General features: G+C 49.9%; 1 long non-coding RNA gene across 1 annotated transcript in view; it reads left to right on the plus strand.

Moving 5' to 3' along the window:
- Positions 1–15,404, plus strand: part of LOC140387248 (uncharacterized) — a 58,775-nt gene that overhangs the window by 34,215 nt on the left and 9,156 nt on the right. The window contains exon 2 of the long non-coding RNA XR_011933805.1: positions 4,834–5,227. This is a non-coding gene — a long non-coding RNA (uncharacterized lncRNA). The remainder of the gene's footprint in view (positions 1–4,833; positions 5,228–15,404) is intronic.

Raw genomic sequence — 15,404 nt, forward strand, 5'->3', positions numbered from 1 at the left:
GTTCCAGCAGTACCAGGTACCGTAATATCTCTACACAGACTACGACAGGGTCAAAGGTTGGGAGTGCTTCCCATGGCCGTGGTGGTGGTGGTGGTGGGGGGGGGGGGGGGGTGCAGGTTGCAGAGGGACATTAAATTTAACTTTGAGATCGGGGCTGTTTAAAAATGGAATTCCGATCTCTGAGGAACCAGACTTTGGGTCCCCACTCCGATTTTCCTGCCTTAAATTACACTTAGTAATTTTGGGAGGAGAATCGCCCCCGAAGTCTTTTACCACATGAGGCATTAGCTTTTGTTCTGGCTAAGGCACAGTTTACATTCTTTTAATGAGATAGCTGCTATCTCCAGGACAAGGCCACAGTGAGCCAGCTGAAAATAAAGATTGACATTGTCCTCTCGAAAGATAATCACAGCCTGATGCACAAATCTGTCGGGCAGCTTGGAACCATTTTGATATTCAGTCTTTTTAAAATCAGTTCAAGGTATTTTTTAAATGTAACCTTAAAAATACAATTAGTGGGGGTGGAGGAGGCTCTATCGCAGCAACCATTTCACCTTGATGGGTGAGGAGCTGCGGAGGGTGGCGGAGGCTAACAAAGGGCGCTGAGCCAAGGTGGAGGACCTGAAGAACAGGTCAAGGAGACAGAATCTTCGGATTGTGGGCCTGCCTGAGAAGGTGGAAAGCCTAAGGCCATCCGAGTAGTTTGCAAAGATGCTGGCGGAGTTGATGGAAGAAGGGGAAGAACACTCCCGATACGAGCTGAACAGGGCACATCGGTCCCTCAGGCCTAAGCGAAAGCGAATGAGCCACAAAGGGCTGTAATAATTTGCTTCCGTAAGTTTTGTGTTAAGGAGAAGGTCCTGGATTGGGGAAAGTAAAGACGAGAGGTGAAGTGGGAAGGTGTTTGTATTCGTAAATACCAAGATTTGGGGTGGCATGGTAGCGCAGTGGTTAGCACTGCTGTCTACGGAGCTGGGGACCCGGGTTCAATCCTGGCCCCGGCTCACTATCCGTGTGGAGTTTGCACGTTCTCCTTGTGTCTGCGTGGGTCTCACCCCTACAACCCAAAGATGAGCAGGGTAGGTGGATTTGGCCACGCTAAATTGCCCTTTAAAAATTGGGTACTGTAATTTATATTTAAAAATACCAAGATTTGACAATGGGTCTGGCGAGAAGGCGGGCAGCCTTCGGATGGGTGAAGGCGGCACTGTACAGCAACAGCGTGAGATTTGGAGTGGTCTACCCGGCAAAGTTGAGGGTTACGCACAACTCGAGGGATTACGCACAACTCGAGGGATTACGCACAACTCGAGGGATTTCTACTTCGAGACAGTGGAAAAGCAGAGGCGTTCGTGATTGTCGAAGGATTGGGACTGAAATGAGAGATGGAACTGGAATTGGGACTTTGACTGAGGGGAGGGGGACTGCGCTTGGTCGTTATTTCTCTTTTCTGTTGTATCTCGTTTTTTGTACTTGGTGGGAATGTACTGGTTTTGGGTTGGCTTAACAGGGGAGGGTAGTTTACCTTTGTTTCAAGATGGTTCCAAGTTTATTCTGGCACTGGGTTAAGGAGGATGGGGATTGGGAGGAGGGGGGCTCAGGTAGGGGCCTCCCCACAAGCAAGCAAAGGTTGGCTCGTGCACTGGAGTGTGGTGAAGATTGTTGGCACCTAGTTGAACTGGTTTCGATGGGTCTGAGAGGTGTGAAAGGTGGGGTGAGGGAATCAATACTGGGAGAGGAGTTTGTAATAGGAAGTGGTTGGGAGAATTCTGGGAGGGAGGGGAGGAGGGGTTTGACGAAAACAAAAAGATGGAGCGGGTCAGGCCTGAGAGGCAGGGCCCGGGGTAAGGATGAAGCGGGTCAGGCCTGAGAGGCAGTGCCTCACCTTATCATGGTGGTGGATAGGATGGGTGGGTTGAGAGGGGGGGGGGGGGGGGGGATTTTGGGGGGGGGGGATTGGGGAATTGGGGGGGGGGATTTTTGGGGGGGGATGGGGGGGGGGGGGGGGAGGTGAGAGACCCCCGGTCAGAATAGTGAGGTGGAACATGAGGGGGTTAGGGGGACCAGTGAAGAGATCGATGGTTTTCACACATATGAAGAGCTTGAAGGCTGCTGTGTTGATGCTGCAGGAGATCCATCTGAGGGTGAAGTATCAGGTGAGGCTTAGGAAGGGTTGGGTGAGCCAAGTGTTTCACTCAGGCTTTGATAGTAGGGATAGGGGGGTAGCTGTATTGTTGGGCAAGAGGGTAAGGTTTCAGATGGAGAAAGTGATGGCAGATCAGGGGGCATGTACGTTGGAGTGACGGGTTTGTTGGAGGGGAAGTTAGTGGCACTGGCGAGCTTATATGGCCCCAATTGGGACGATGCAGGGTTTGTGAAGAGGGTGCTGGGTGCCATCCCGGAAAAGGAAGCAGCCCAGTGGGCAGGGTGGAGAATGGACATGGGGTTGTAAGTGGACCGGAGTTTCTGTGTTCAGAGTGGGAAGGTGATCGATGAACATGTGGAGATCATTTCACAGGGGAGGTCTTGCAATCGGTGGTTGGGAGGCTCTGAAGGCGGTAGTGACGGGGGAGATTTTTGTTCAAGGCTATGGTGGACCGGGAGGAGAGGGAGGAACGCCAACGACTGATAGATGAGATCTTGGAGGTGGATGAGAGATATATGGGAGACCCCAGTAGGAAGGACCTGCAGACGAGGTTCAATCAATTGCCCATGGGAAAGCAATGCGTCAGTTGAGAAGGGCAAGGGGGGTGGTATATGAGAATGGGGAGAAGGCAGGGCAGATCCAGAGGGAGGCAGCGGCGAAATAGATAGTTTGGATTCAGGATAGGGCGGGGCAGTTAATGGTGGCCCCAGAGCAGATTAATAAAGTATTTGAGGAATTTTATAGAGACCTGTATAGGTTGGAGCCACCGGAGGAAGAGCGGGGGGTGAGGGAGTTCCTGGATGGGTTGGCGTATCCGAGGCTGGGAGAGGAGGATAGAGCAAGGTTGGAGGATCCAGTGAGGGAACAGGAGGTGAAGGAGGCATTTGGGAGGATGCAGGCAGGGAAGGCGATGGGGCCCGATGGGATCACAGATAAATTTTATAAGCTGTTCAAAGACAAGATGCCGCCGCTGATGGTGGAAATGGCCCTGGGTCACTGTTCTTGTGGAGTTTGCTCATTCTCCCCGTGTCTGCGTGGGTCCCAATCCCACAACCAAAAAAAGACGTGCAGGGTAGATAGATTGGCCAAGCTAAATTGCCCGTTAATTGGAAAAACAAATTATTGGGTACTTCAATAATTAGAGTTAGAACAACAAAGAACAAAGAAATGTACAGCACAGGAACAGGCCCTTCGGCCCTCCAAGCCCGTGCCGACCATGCTGCCCGACTAAACTACAATCTTCTACACTTCCTGGGTTCGTATCCCTCTATTCCCATCCTATTCATGTATTTGTCAAGATGCCCCTTAAATGTCACTATCGTCCCTGCTTCCACCACCTCCTCCGGTAGCGAGTTCCAGGCACCCACTACCCTCTGCGTAAAAAACTTGCCTTGTACATCTACTCTAAACCTTGCCCCTCTCACCTTAAACCTATGCCCCCTAGTAATTGACCCCTCTACCCTGGGGAAAAGCCTCTGACTATCCACTCTGTCTATGCCCCTCATAATTTTGTAGACCTCTATCAGGTCTCCCTCAACCTCCTTCGTTCCAGTGAGAACAAACCGAGTTTATTCAACTGCTCCTCATAGCTAATGCCCTCCATACCAGGCAACATTCTGGTAAACATTCCAGGAAGTGTAGAAGATTGTAGTTTAGTCGGGCAGTATGGTCGGCACGGGCTTGGAGGGCCGAAGGGCCTGTTCCTGTGCTGTACATTTCTTTGTTCTTTGTAAATCTCCTCTGCAGCCTCTCTAAAGCCTCCACATCCTTCTGGTAGTGTGGCGACCAGAATTGAACACTATACTCCAAGTGTGGCCTAACTAAGGTTCTATACAGCTGCAACATGACTTGCCAATTCTTATACTCAATGCCCCGGCCAATGAAGGCAAGCATGCCGTATGCCTTCTTGACTACCTTCTCCACCTGTGTTATTGCAGAGATTAGCAAAGCTCACGCCAAACAAAGGACACATGCACCATTGCCGCTGGAAACCTCCCTGGCACACAGCCCCTCTCAGTAACAGCCTTATCAGTGACACTACCAGCTAGCCCACCCCTGAGGATCACAAGATGGCTCCAAACCCTGCCTGTTCACCGTACTCCCGATCCCATCCACCCCAGCCCTGGCTAGGAAGCCTGACCAGCTCCCTGTCACAACCTGTGTGTAGAACCCAGGCTCCACATCACACTGTAGCTAAGGTCGCAGCAAACACACACATCTCTTACTCACTCACATCTATAGAACCTGCCTGCATACCAGTTTCTTAGCATAGAGCCTCATGCCTGCACAGTATGAACATTTCCACCACACAACCAGTTGACACCCTCCCAGCCGGATAGCACAAGGCTCGCCCAGTGAGGAGACCTACAGTCAGTCCCACTGGGAGAAACAGGATAGGGCCACAGAGCCTATCACTAACACGGCCTGTGAAAACCACCGGTACCCCTGTTGGAAGGGACAGGCGGTAAGGATAGAGGTTCTCCACATCACAGGCCGGATGCCAGTCACTGATGGGGATGGGGTGCAATGCAGATGACATCATCTCAAAGAGGCCGGGGAGTGGGGGGGGAGGAGGCACATGTTGATGGTGGCACAGCAGTACAATTCAGGGTGACCATGTAATCTGGTGGCGTTGGAAGCTCAAGGGAATCCTCGTCTTTCTGACATTCTCTGTCTCCTCTCTGCAGGGACCATGGATTTCGGACTACAGCCAGCTATGCTCGCTATCTACCTGGCTGCTGCTGTCGTTGCGGATGCACGGTGGTGATAGCGCCAGGGCCATCCCAGGGAGGATCCTGCACGAGAGGATCCTGATGCAAAATATAAGGAGCCAATCGGTGAGGCTCAAATGTCAATCATCCAACAGGTCGAGGAGGAGGTGCGAAGGAGGTGTCACATCAGGCCACGTATATACCATCAGCACCTGTCCTTCGAGGAGCTGCCAGACCACATATGCCGCTGAAGATGCCAGCTCTCCAAGGCAAACGTGCCAAATTAGCACAACATCCAGCCCCAGCCCATCCTTCACCCCGTGAGACAGACGTTAGAGGCCGATTTGACTGGTGGTGTAAAAGTTTCATTGTGAGCGTTTACAACATGTGGGCCCTTACTACCTACTCTCTACTACACCCTCCCGTGCCAACTTAAATTTCATCTTTCTTTTTAACCTTTCATGGCCTACCACTTTTTCAAGGTGTTTCCCCAGACAGAACATCAGAAATGGAGGTGGCCTGCTGCTTGTCTCGCCCTCTGCCCCGTGATGCCATTGGCGTTTGTCCTCTGAAAGGGCTGGGCCTGGACCTAGGCCTAGATGGGTCCGGATGACATTTGGGTGTCACAGGTGACGATGTGTCCCCCATTCTGCCCACAGTCCAACAGATGTGCTTGTGTGAGGTTGGGGGGAAGGGCTGAGGTGTTCCAGCCCCTCCCCTGCGGGAGGCACCGGGATGGGCCGTATCACTTCCCCTTCCTTCATGGCGCAGTCAATTCCAATCCCATTTGACCCAGAGTCGCAGCACTAGTGAATTAACCAATAATTCTCAGAAATTGGCTGCCCAATAATTACAGTCACCAGGTTTGTAAGTTTAAACACAATTACTGTTGATTTATAACAAGAACTATAATGAAATATGCAGTAAATACAACTAGTTAACTACACACACACGCACACACAAAAGACAAACAAACACTGAGGGGAGCAGACGGGTAAAAATCACAAATAAAAGGGGAAAAAAGTCTTTGCTTCAGATGCAACCTTTCCAGCACCTTTTTCCTCTTCCAACTTTGCTTTCAGTGTGAGGGTTTTACTGTAAAGTCATTCAAATCTCTGTAGCTTCAGAAATACAGCACTCACAGCCTTTCTGGAGAAAACATGGAGAGAGAGCAATAGGTCCTTTACATCTGGGTGTCTAGGACTGAACTGCTCCCAGAGGCCTCTGAGAACCATCCCACTGGGGTAGGATCCAATCACCACCTGTTGTCGGGCAGAGTACAGCCTTTTGGTCAATTGATTGGCCACCAGCCAATCAATGGAACCGAGTCCCACACCATTTCTCTCTCTGCTGGCGAAAAGTCTGAGGTCTCCTGTTCAAACTAGCAGAGTGTTCTCTCCTGTAACATTTGAACAACACTCCTCTCTGCTGCTTGACTTAAAGATCCATGCCCATTATTCATCCATGGATCAAAAATGATAAGGGGAAAATAAAAAAAGAGGAAATAAGGGAATATTCAGGAAGGATCCTTACATAATCTGTATGGATAGAGCTGAGAAACACCAAGGGGCAAAAAATGTTAGTGGGCACCGTATATAGACCACAAACTGCAGTGATGATGTTGGGAATAGCATTAAACAGGAAATTAGAAATGCAAGTGATAAAGGAACATCTGTAATTATGGGTGATTTTAATCTGCATAGAGATTGGGCAAATCAAATTAGCCACAATACCGTGGAGGAGGAATTCCTGGAGTGTATACAGGGTGGTTTTCTGGACTAATAAGTTGAGGAACCAACTAGAGACCAGGCCATCCTCAACTGAGTACTGTGTAATGAGAATGGAATCATTAGCAATCTAGTTGTGCGAGACCCCTTGGGGATGAGCGACTATAACATGATAGGATTTTTCATCGAGATTGAGCGTGAAGTAGTTGATTCTGAAACCAGGGGTCCTGAATCTTAATAAAGGAAGCTACGATGATATGGGACGTGAGTTGGTTTTGATCAATTGAGGAAAGTTACTTAAAGGGATGATAATGGATAGTCAATGGCAAACGTTCGAGGAGTGCATGGGGGAACTGCAACAATTGTTTATTCCTGTCTGGCACAAAACTAAAATGGGAAAGGTGGCCGATCCACGGCTTACAAGGGAAATTAAAGATAGTATTCGATCCAAGGAGGGAGCATACAAATTGGCTAAGAAAAACAACAGGTCCCAGGAGTGGGAGCAGTTTAGAATTCAGGAAAGAAGAACCATTGATTATGAAGGGAAAAATACCGGCTCTGGGTCACTGTCCATGTGGAGTTTGCACATTCTCCCTGTGTTTGCGCGTGTTTCGCCCCCTCAACCCAAAAATGTGCAGGTGGATTGGCCACACTAAATTGCCCCTTAATTGGATAAAATGAATTGGGTACTCTAAATTTATTTTAAAAAAGAAGGGAAAAATAGAGTATGAGCTTGCATGGAACATTAAAAATTGATGATAAAAGTTTCTACAGGCACATGAAGAAAGATAGATTGGTGAAGACAAATGTAGGTCCCTTACAATCAGAAACAATGGAATGTATAATAGGGGAAAAAGAAATTCTGAGGAACTAAATACATACTTTGGTTCTGCCTTCACAAATGAGGACAAATTCAGATACCAGAAATGTTGGGGAACACAGGGTTTAGTGAGAGGGAGGAACTGAAGGAGATCAATATTAGTAGATAAATGGTGTTGGGGAAATTGGTGGGATTGAAGGCTGATAAATTCCCAGCGCCTGATAATCTACATCCCAGAGTACTAAAGGAAGTGGTTTGAGAAATACTGGATACATTGGTGGTCATCTTCCAGCATTAGAACATAGAACATAGAACAATACAGCGCAGCACAGGCCCTTCGGCCCACGATGTTGCACCGAAACAAAAGCCATCTAACCTACACTATGCCATTATCATCCATATGTTTATCCAATAAACTTTTAAATGCCCTCAATGTTGGCGAGTTCACTACTGTAGCAGGTAGGGCATTCCACGGCCTCACTACTCTTTGCGTAAAGAACCTACCTCTGACCTCTGTCCTATATCTATTACCCCTCAGTTTAAAGCTATATCCCCTCGTGCCAGCCATTTCCAACCGCGGGAGAAGGCTCTCACTGTCCACCCTATCCAACCCCCTGATCATTTTGTATGCCTCTATTAAGTCTCCTCTTAACCTTCTTCTCTCCAACGAAAACAACCTCAAGTCCATCAGCCTTTCCTCATAAGATTTTCCCTCCATACCAGGCAACATCCTGGTAAATCTCCTCTGCACCCTCTCCAAAGCCTCCACGTCCTTCCTATAATGCGGTGACCAGAACTGTACGGAATACTCCAAATGCGGCCGTACCAGAGTTCTGTACAGCTGCAACATGACCTCCTGACTCCGGAACTCAATCCCTCTACCAATAAAGGCCAACACTCCATAGGCCTTCTTCACAACCCTATCAACCTGGGTGGCAACTTTCAGGGATCTATGTACATGGTCACCTAGATCCCTCTGCTCATCCACACTTTCAAGAACTTTACCATTAGCCAAATATTCCGCATTCCTGTTATTCCTTCCAAAGTGAATCACCTCACACTTCTCTACATTAAACTCCATTTGCCACCTCTCAGCCCAGCTTATCTATATCCCTCTGTAACCTGCTACATCCTTCCACACTATCGACAACACCACCGACTTTAGTATCGTCTGCAAATTTACTCACCCACCCTTCTGCGCCTTCCTCTAGGTCATTGATAAAAATGACAAACAGCAACGGCCCCAGAACAGATCCTTGTGGTACTCCACTTGTGACTGAACTCCATTCTGAACATTTCCCATCAACCACCACCCTCTGTCTTCTTTCAGCTAGCCAATTTCTGATCCACATCTCTAAATCACCCTCAATCCCCAGCCTCCGTATTTTCTGCAATAGCCTACAGTGGGGAACCTTATCAAACGCTTTGCTGAAATCCATTCTATAGACTCTAGAACAGTTCCTGCAGATTGGAGGATAGTTAACGTAATTCCACTATTTAAAAAGGGAGGTAGAGAGAAAACAGGGAATTCTAGACCAGTATTCCTGACATCAGTAGTGGGGAAAATCTAGAATCCATTCTCAAAGATTTTATAACTGAGCACTTTGAAAATAGTGGCAGGAACGGACAGAATCAGCTCGACAAATCTACTGGAATTCTTCGAGGATGTACCTAATAGACTTGTGTTATGGGTCCGGGTTTACAGAACCCCAAAGTGTTTCATGGAGTTCAACTGACCCACAACTTTTAATAGATTGTGGTGTGGGAAGCACACGGCGTACTCTCCTGCTGTGATACAGCAGAAATGGACAAATGGTTTTTAAAACAAAACAATGTTTATTCTATGAACTTAAGTTAACCTTTTAAAAACAAACATTGAATATCTTAACACCCATTACTTCAAAGATAACCCCAAAAGACTACAACACTAAATAATCCTTCAAACTGTTCCTTTAAACATCCAAAAGACTTCAAACCTTCAAAAATAAGAACACATTAGGTTACATTCAATATATTTATAGTCTTTGGATTTCAGAAATCAACAGACCAGCTCTGTGTTTCTTCCTGCAGCTCTCAGCAAAACACACAGACACTCCCAGCTGCCTTCTCAAATTGAAACTCAAAAAAGCAGAAGTGAGCACAGCTCCCCCCACCTTCTGACATCACTTCAGTTGTATGATCAGCTCCATTTCTTAAAGGTACATTGCTTAAACATCCATTTCTTAAAGGTACTCTCACATGACACTTGACAAAGGGAAGCTGATGGATATGGTATATTTGGACTTTCAGAGGGCTTTTGACAAAGTCCCACATAAGAGATTTTTGTGTACAATTAAAGTGCATGGGATTAGGGGAGTGTATTGAGATGGATAGAAAACTGGTTGACAGGCAGGGAACAAACTGTAGGACATAATGGGTCTTTTTCAAATTGTCAGGCAGTGGGGTACCACAGGGATCAGTGCTAGGACCCCAGCTTTCACAATATATATTAATGATTTAGATGAGGGATCAAAATGTAATATCTCCAAATTTGCAGAGGACACCAAGTTGGGTGGGAGGGTGAGCTGTGAGGAGGATGCAGAGTTTCTTCAGTGTGATTTGGACAAGTTGAGTGAGTGGGCAAATGAATGGAAGATGCAGTATAATTTGGAGAAATGCGAGGTTATCCACTTTGGTAGTAAAAACGAGAAGGCAGACTATTACCTGAATGGCTGTAGATTGAGAGAGGGGAATGTGCAATAAGACTCTGGGTGTCCTTGTACACCAATTACTGAAGGTAAGCATGCAGGTACAGTACATAGTAAAGAAGGTAAATGGTATGCTGGTCTTCATTGCGAGAGGATTCGAGTACAGAAACAGGGATGTTTTGCTGCAATTTTACACGGCCTGGTGAGGCCACACCGAGAATATTGTGTGCAATTTTGGTCTCCTTATCTGAGGGAGGATGTTCTTGCACAGGAGGGAGTGCAGCGGAGGTTTATCAGACATTTCCTGGGATGGCGGGACTGACGGAGGAGGAAAGATTGAATTGTTTAGCATTGCATTTGCTGGAGTTCAGAAAAGAAGGAGCGGATCTCATAGAAACCTGTAAAATTCCAACAGGATTAGACAGGGTAGATGCAGGAAGGATATTCCCAATGATGGGTGTGTCCAGAACACTCTGAGGATATAGGGTAGACCATTAAGGGCAGAGATGAAGAGAAATTTCTTCACCCAGAGAGTAGTGAACCTGTGGAATTCATACCATGGGAAGTATTTGAGGCCAACACAATTTATATTTTCAAGAAGCAGTTAGATATAGCACTTGGGGCAAAGGGATCAAAAGATATGGGGGGGAAGTGATATTAGGCTATTGAATTGGATGATCAGCCATGATCACAATGAATGGCGGAGCAGGCTCGAAGAGTCTCCTCCTGCTCCTATTTTCTATGTTTCTATAAGCATTCCAATTCCATTGTCTGAAATCCAGGAAGACCCAAAATCTGGCCTGGTCTTGGTCCCAAAGGTTCTGGATTTAACACGCAGGTTAGCAGGCTATTTCCTTTCAGTAGCCCAGGCCCTAAATTCTTGAATCAGTTCCTTAAACCTCCCCTCCTCGCTGTGTTCCTCCTGTCACTCCTTAAACTTACTTCTTTTTAAAAAATATATGTTTATTCAAAGTTTTTCCAACAAAAATTTTCAACCAATTAAACCCCCCCCCCCCCCCCCATGCCCCCCCCCCCCGGTAACAGAAAAGAAAAAGAGAAAGAACAGAACATAACATAAACATATCAATCCAACATTATACTGAACTTGTACAGTGGGTTCCTCCCGCACACGTGGACTCTCCCATATGTTCATGTTTTTCCTTTTTCAAGTGCCCCTAGAGAAACCCTCTTCCCCGTCAACCCATATACCCCCCCCCCCCCCGAAAGAGACACCCCCCCCGCCCCTCCCCCTCCCTCACTGGGTTGCTGCTGCTGCTGACCGACCTCCTTCTAGCGCTCCGCGAGATAGTCTAGGAACGGTTGCCACCGCCTGTAGAACCCCTGCGCAGACCCTCTCAAGGCAAACTTTATCCTCTCCAACTTGATGAACCCTGCCATGTCGTTTATCCAGGCTTCCACACTGGGGGGCTTTGCATCTTTCCATAATAGCAAGATCCTCCGCCGGGCTACCAGGGACGCAAAGGCCAAAATACCGGCCTCTTTCGCCTCCTGCACTCCCGGCTCGTCCGCCACCCCAAATAATGCTAGCCCCCAACTTGGCTTGACCTGGACTTTCACCACCTTGGACATAGTCCTCGCGAAACTCCTCCAGAACCCATCCAGTGCCGGGCACGACCAAAACATGTGGACGTGATTCGCCGGGCTTCCCGAGCACCTCCCACATCTGTCCTCCACCCCAAAGAACCTACTCCGCCTCGCTCCTGTCATATGCGCTCTGTGAATAACCTTAAACTGTATCAGGCTGAGCCTGGCACATGAGGAAGAGGAATTAACCCTACTCGGGGCATCAGCCCACAGACCCTCTTCAATCTCCTCCCCCAACTCCTCCTCCCACTTGCCCTTCAGCTCCTCTACCAAACCCTCCCCCTCTTCTTTCATCTCCTGACATATCGCCAAAACCTTGCCCTCTCCGACCCATACACCCGAAATCACACTGTCCTGAATCCTCTGTGCCGGGAGCAATGGGAATTCCCTCACCTGCCGCCTCACAAACGCCCTCACTTGCATATACCTGAACGCATTTCCCGGGGGTAACCCAAACTTCTCCTCCAGCGCCCCTAGGCTCGCAAACGTCCCATCAATGAACTGCTCCCCCATTCTTCTAATCCCTGCCCGATGCCAGCTCCGAAACCCCCCATCCATCCTCCCTGGGACGAACCGATGGTTCTCCCGGATCGGGGACCACACCGAGGCCCCCATCTCACCCCTATGTCGTCTCCACTGCCCCCAGATCTTTAGCGTTGCCGCCACCACCGGACTCGTGGTGTACTTTGTCGGCGAGAGCGGCAGCGGTGCCATCACCAGCGCCCTCAGGCTCGTTCCTTTGCAGGACGCCACCTCCAACCTCTTCCATGCCGCTCCCTCCCCCTCTATTACCCACTTACGGATCATCGCTACGTTGGCTGCCCAATAATAGCCACCCAGATTCGGCAACGTCTGTCCCTACTACGCTCCAGAAACCCCCTCCTTACCCTCGGGGTCTTGTTTGCCCACACAAAACCCATGATGCTCCTAGGTACCCGCTTAAAAAAGGCCTTGGTAATCATAATAGGAAGGCACTGGAACACAAAAAGAAACCTCGGGAGGAACATTATTTTAATCGACTGTACCCTGCCCACTAGCGAGAGTGGCAACATATCCCATCTTTTGAAGTCCTCCTCCATCTGCTCCACCAGTCGCGTCAAATTAAGTTTGTGCAGGGTCCCCCAGCTTCTAGCTACCTGGATCCCCAGGTACCGAAAGCTCCTTTCTGCCCTCCTCAACGGTAGGTCGTCTATCCCTCTTCCCTGGTCCCCTGGATGCACCACAAAAAGCTCACTTTTCCCTACATTGAGCTTATAGCCCGAGAAGTCCCCAAACTCCCTTAGGATCCGCATGACCTCCACCATCCCCTCCACTGGATCTGCCACATACAGTCACAGGTCGTCCGCATACAGCGACACCTGATGCTCCTCTCCCCCTCGGACCACCCCCCTCCATTTCCTGGACTCCCTTAATGCCATGGCCAAAGGCTCAATTGCTAATGCAAACAACAGGGGGGACAGGGGGCACCCCTGCCTCATCCCTCGATACAGTCGAAAATACTCCGACCTCCGCCGATTTGTAACCACACTCTATATAGGAGCTTAACCCAACTGATAAACCCCTCCCCAAACCCAACATTGGTGTTTAGCTGCCTGCCCTTTACAAATCCCGTCTGGTCCTCATGAATCACCCCCGGGACACAGTCCTCAATCCTCGTAGCCAGCACTTTTGCCAGCAACTTAGCATCCACATTAAGGAGCAAAATCGACCTATACGACCCACATTGCAGTGGGTCCTTGTCCCACTTCAGGATCAGAGAAATCAGCACCCCGGACATTGTCGGGGGCAGGGTCCCCCCTCCCTTGCCTCATTGAAAGTCCTCACCAACAAAGGGGCTAACAGGTCCGCATACTTCCTGTAGAACTCAACCGGGAACCCTTCTGGTCCCGGGGCCTTCCCCGCCTGCATGCTCCCCAGTCCTTTAATCAGCTCCTCCAACCCAATTGGCGCCCCCAAACCAGCCACCTCCTGCTCCTCCACCCTCGGGAATCTCAGTTGATCCAGAAATCGTCGCATTCCCTCTTCCCCCGTTGGGGGCTGAGATCTGTACAGCTCCTCATGAAAGGCCTTAAATGCCTCATTTACTTTCACCGCACTCCGCACCGTAATTCCCCTGCCATCCTTGACTCCACCTATCTCCCTCGCGGCCATCGTCTTACGGAGCTGATGTGCCAACATCCGGCTCGCCTTCTCCCCATACTCGTACGTCGCCCCCTGTGCTTTCCTCCACTGTGCCTCTGCCTTCCCTGTGGTCAACAGGTCGAATTCCGTCTGGAGACTTCGCCTCTCCCTAAGTAGTCCCTCTTCAGGGGCCTCTGCATATCTCCTGTCCACCCTTAGGATCTCCCCCACTAACCTTTCCCTTTCCCTGCCCTCTCTCTTCTCCCTGTGAGCCCTGATGGAGATTAACTCTCCCCTGACCACCGCCTTCAGCGCCTCCCATTCTACCTCCACCTGCACCTCCCCGTTGTCGTTGGCCTCCAAATATCTTTCAATGCACCTCCGTACCCTCCCGCACACCTCCTCATCTGCCAGTAATCCCACATCCAGACGCCACATTGGTCCCTCAACCCCCGCCCCGACCACCTCTTCTGTTTCCAGTTCCCCCTTGGCCAATGCAGCAGCAACCCTATTTCCCCCCTCCACCGCTAGATCCTTATCTAGCTCTTTTGCTCCCCCCATAACACTCCCGTAAGTCAGCTGACTCCTGCTGACCCCGGCCTCCCCCGCCATCCCATTTACCAGTTGGTCCCTCTCCTCTCCCAACTCCAGCTCCACCCAATGCGGGGCGTGGTCTGAGATGGCTATGGCTGAGTACTCCGTCCCCTCCACTTTCGGGATCAGCGCCCTACTCAAAACAAAAAATTCTATCCGGGAGTAGGCTTTGTGTACGTGGGGAAAAAAAAGGAAATTCCCTAGCCAGGGGCCTAGCAAACCTCCACAGATCTACTCCCCCCATCTGGTCCATAAACCCCCTAAGCATCTTGGCTGCAGCCGGCCTCTTCCCCGTCCTAGATCTGGAACGATCTAATGCTGGGTCCAACACCGTGTTGAAATCCCCTCCCATTATCAAGCTTCCTACCTCCAGGTCCGGAATGCGCCCCAACATACGCTTCATAAATCCAGCATCGTCCCAGTTCGGGGCGTATACATTTACCAATACCACCCACGTCCCCTGCAGCCTACTGCTCACCATCACATACCGACCTCCATTGTCCACGACTATATTCTTGGCCTCAAATGACACCCGTTTCCCCACCAGTATTCCCACCCCTCTATTCTTCGCATCCAGCACTGAATGGAATACCTGTCCTCCCCATCCCTTTCTTAACCTGACCTGGCCCCCGCCGACTAGCCATCTCCTTTTCTAGGCCAGTCCCGTGTCCCATGCCCGCGCCTCCTGCACCCTCCAGTCCCCCAGACGGGGGACCCCCGCCCCGACCACCTCTTTTGATTCCAGTTCCCCCTTGGCCAATGCAGCAGCAACCCTATTTCCCCCCCCCCCCCCCCGCTAGATCCTTATCTAGCTCTTTTGCTCCCCCATAACACTCCCGTAAGTCAGCTGACTCCTGCTGACCCCGGCCTCCCCCGCCATCCCATTGACCCCTCCGTGTGGAAATCCCCCCTCCTCCTCCTCCCCAGCAATCAGTGTGCGCTCCTCCCCTCCCCCCCCCCCCCCCCCCCCCCCCCCCCCCTCCGTCCCTCGTG

The sequence above is a fragment of the Scyliorhinus torazame genome, chromosome 12, assembly GCF_047496885.1.
Source record: "Scyliorhinus torazame isolate Kashiwa2021f chromosome 12, sScyTor2.1, whole genome shotgun sequence".
Lineage (NCBI taxonomy): Eukaryota > Metazoa > Chordata > Chondrichthyes > Carcharhiniformes > Scyliorhinidae > Scyliorhinus > Scyliorhinus torazame.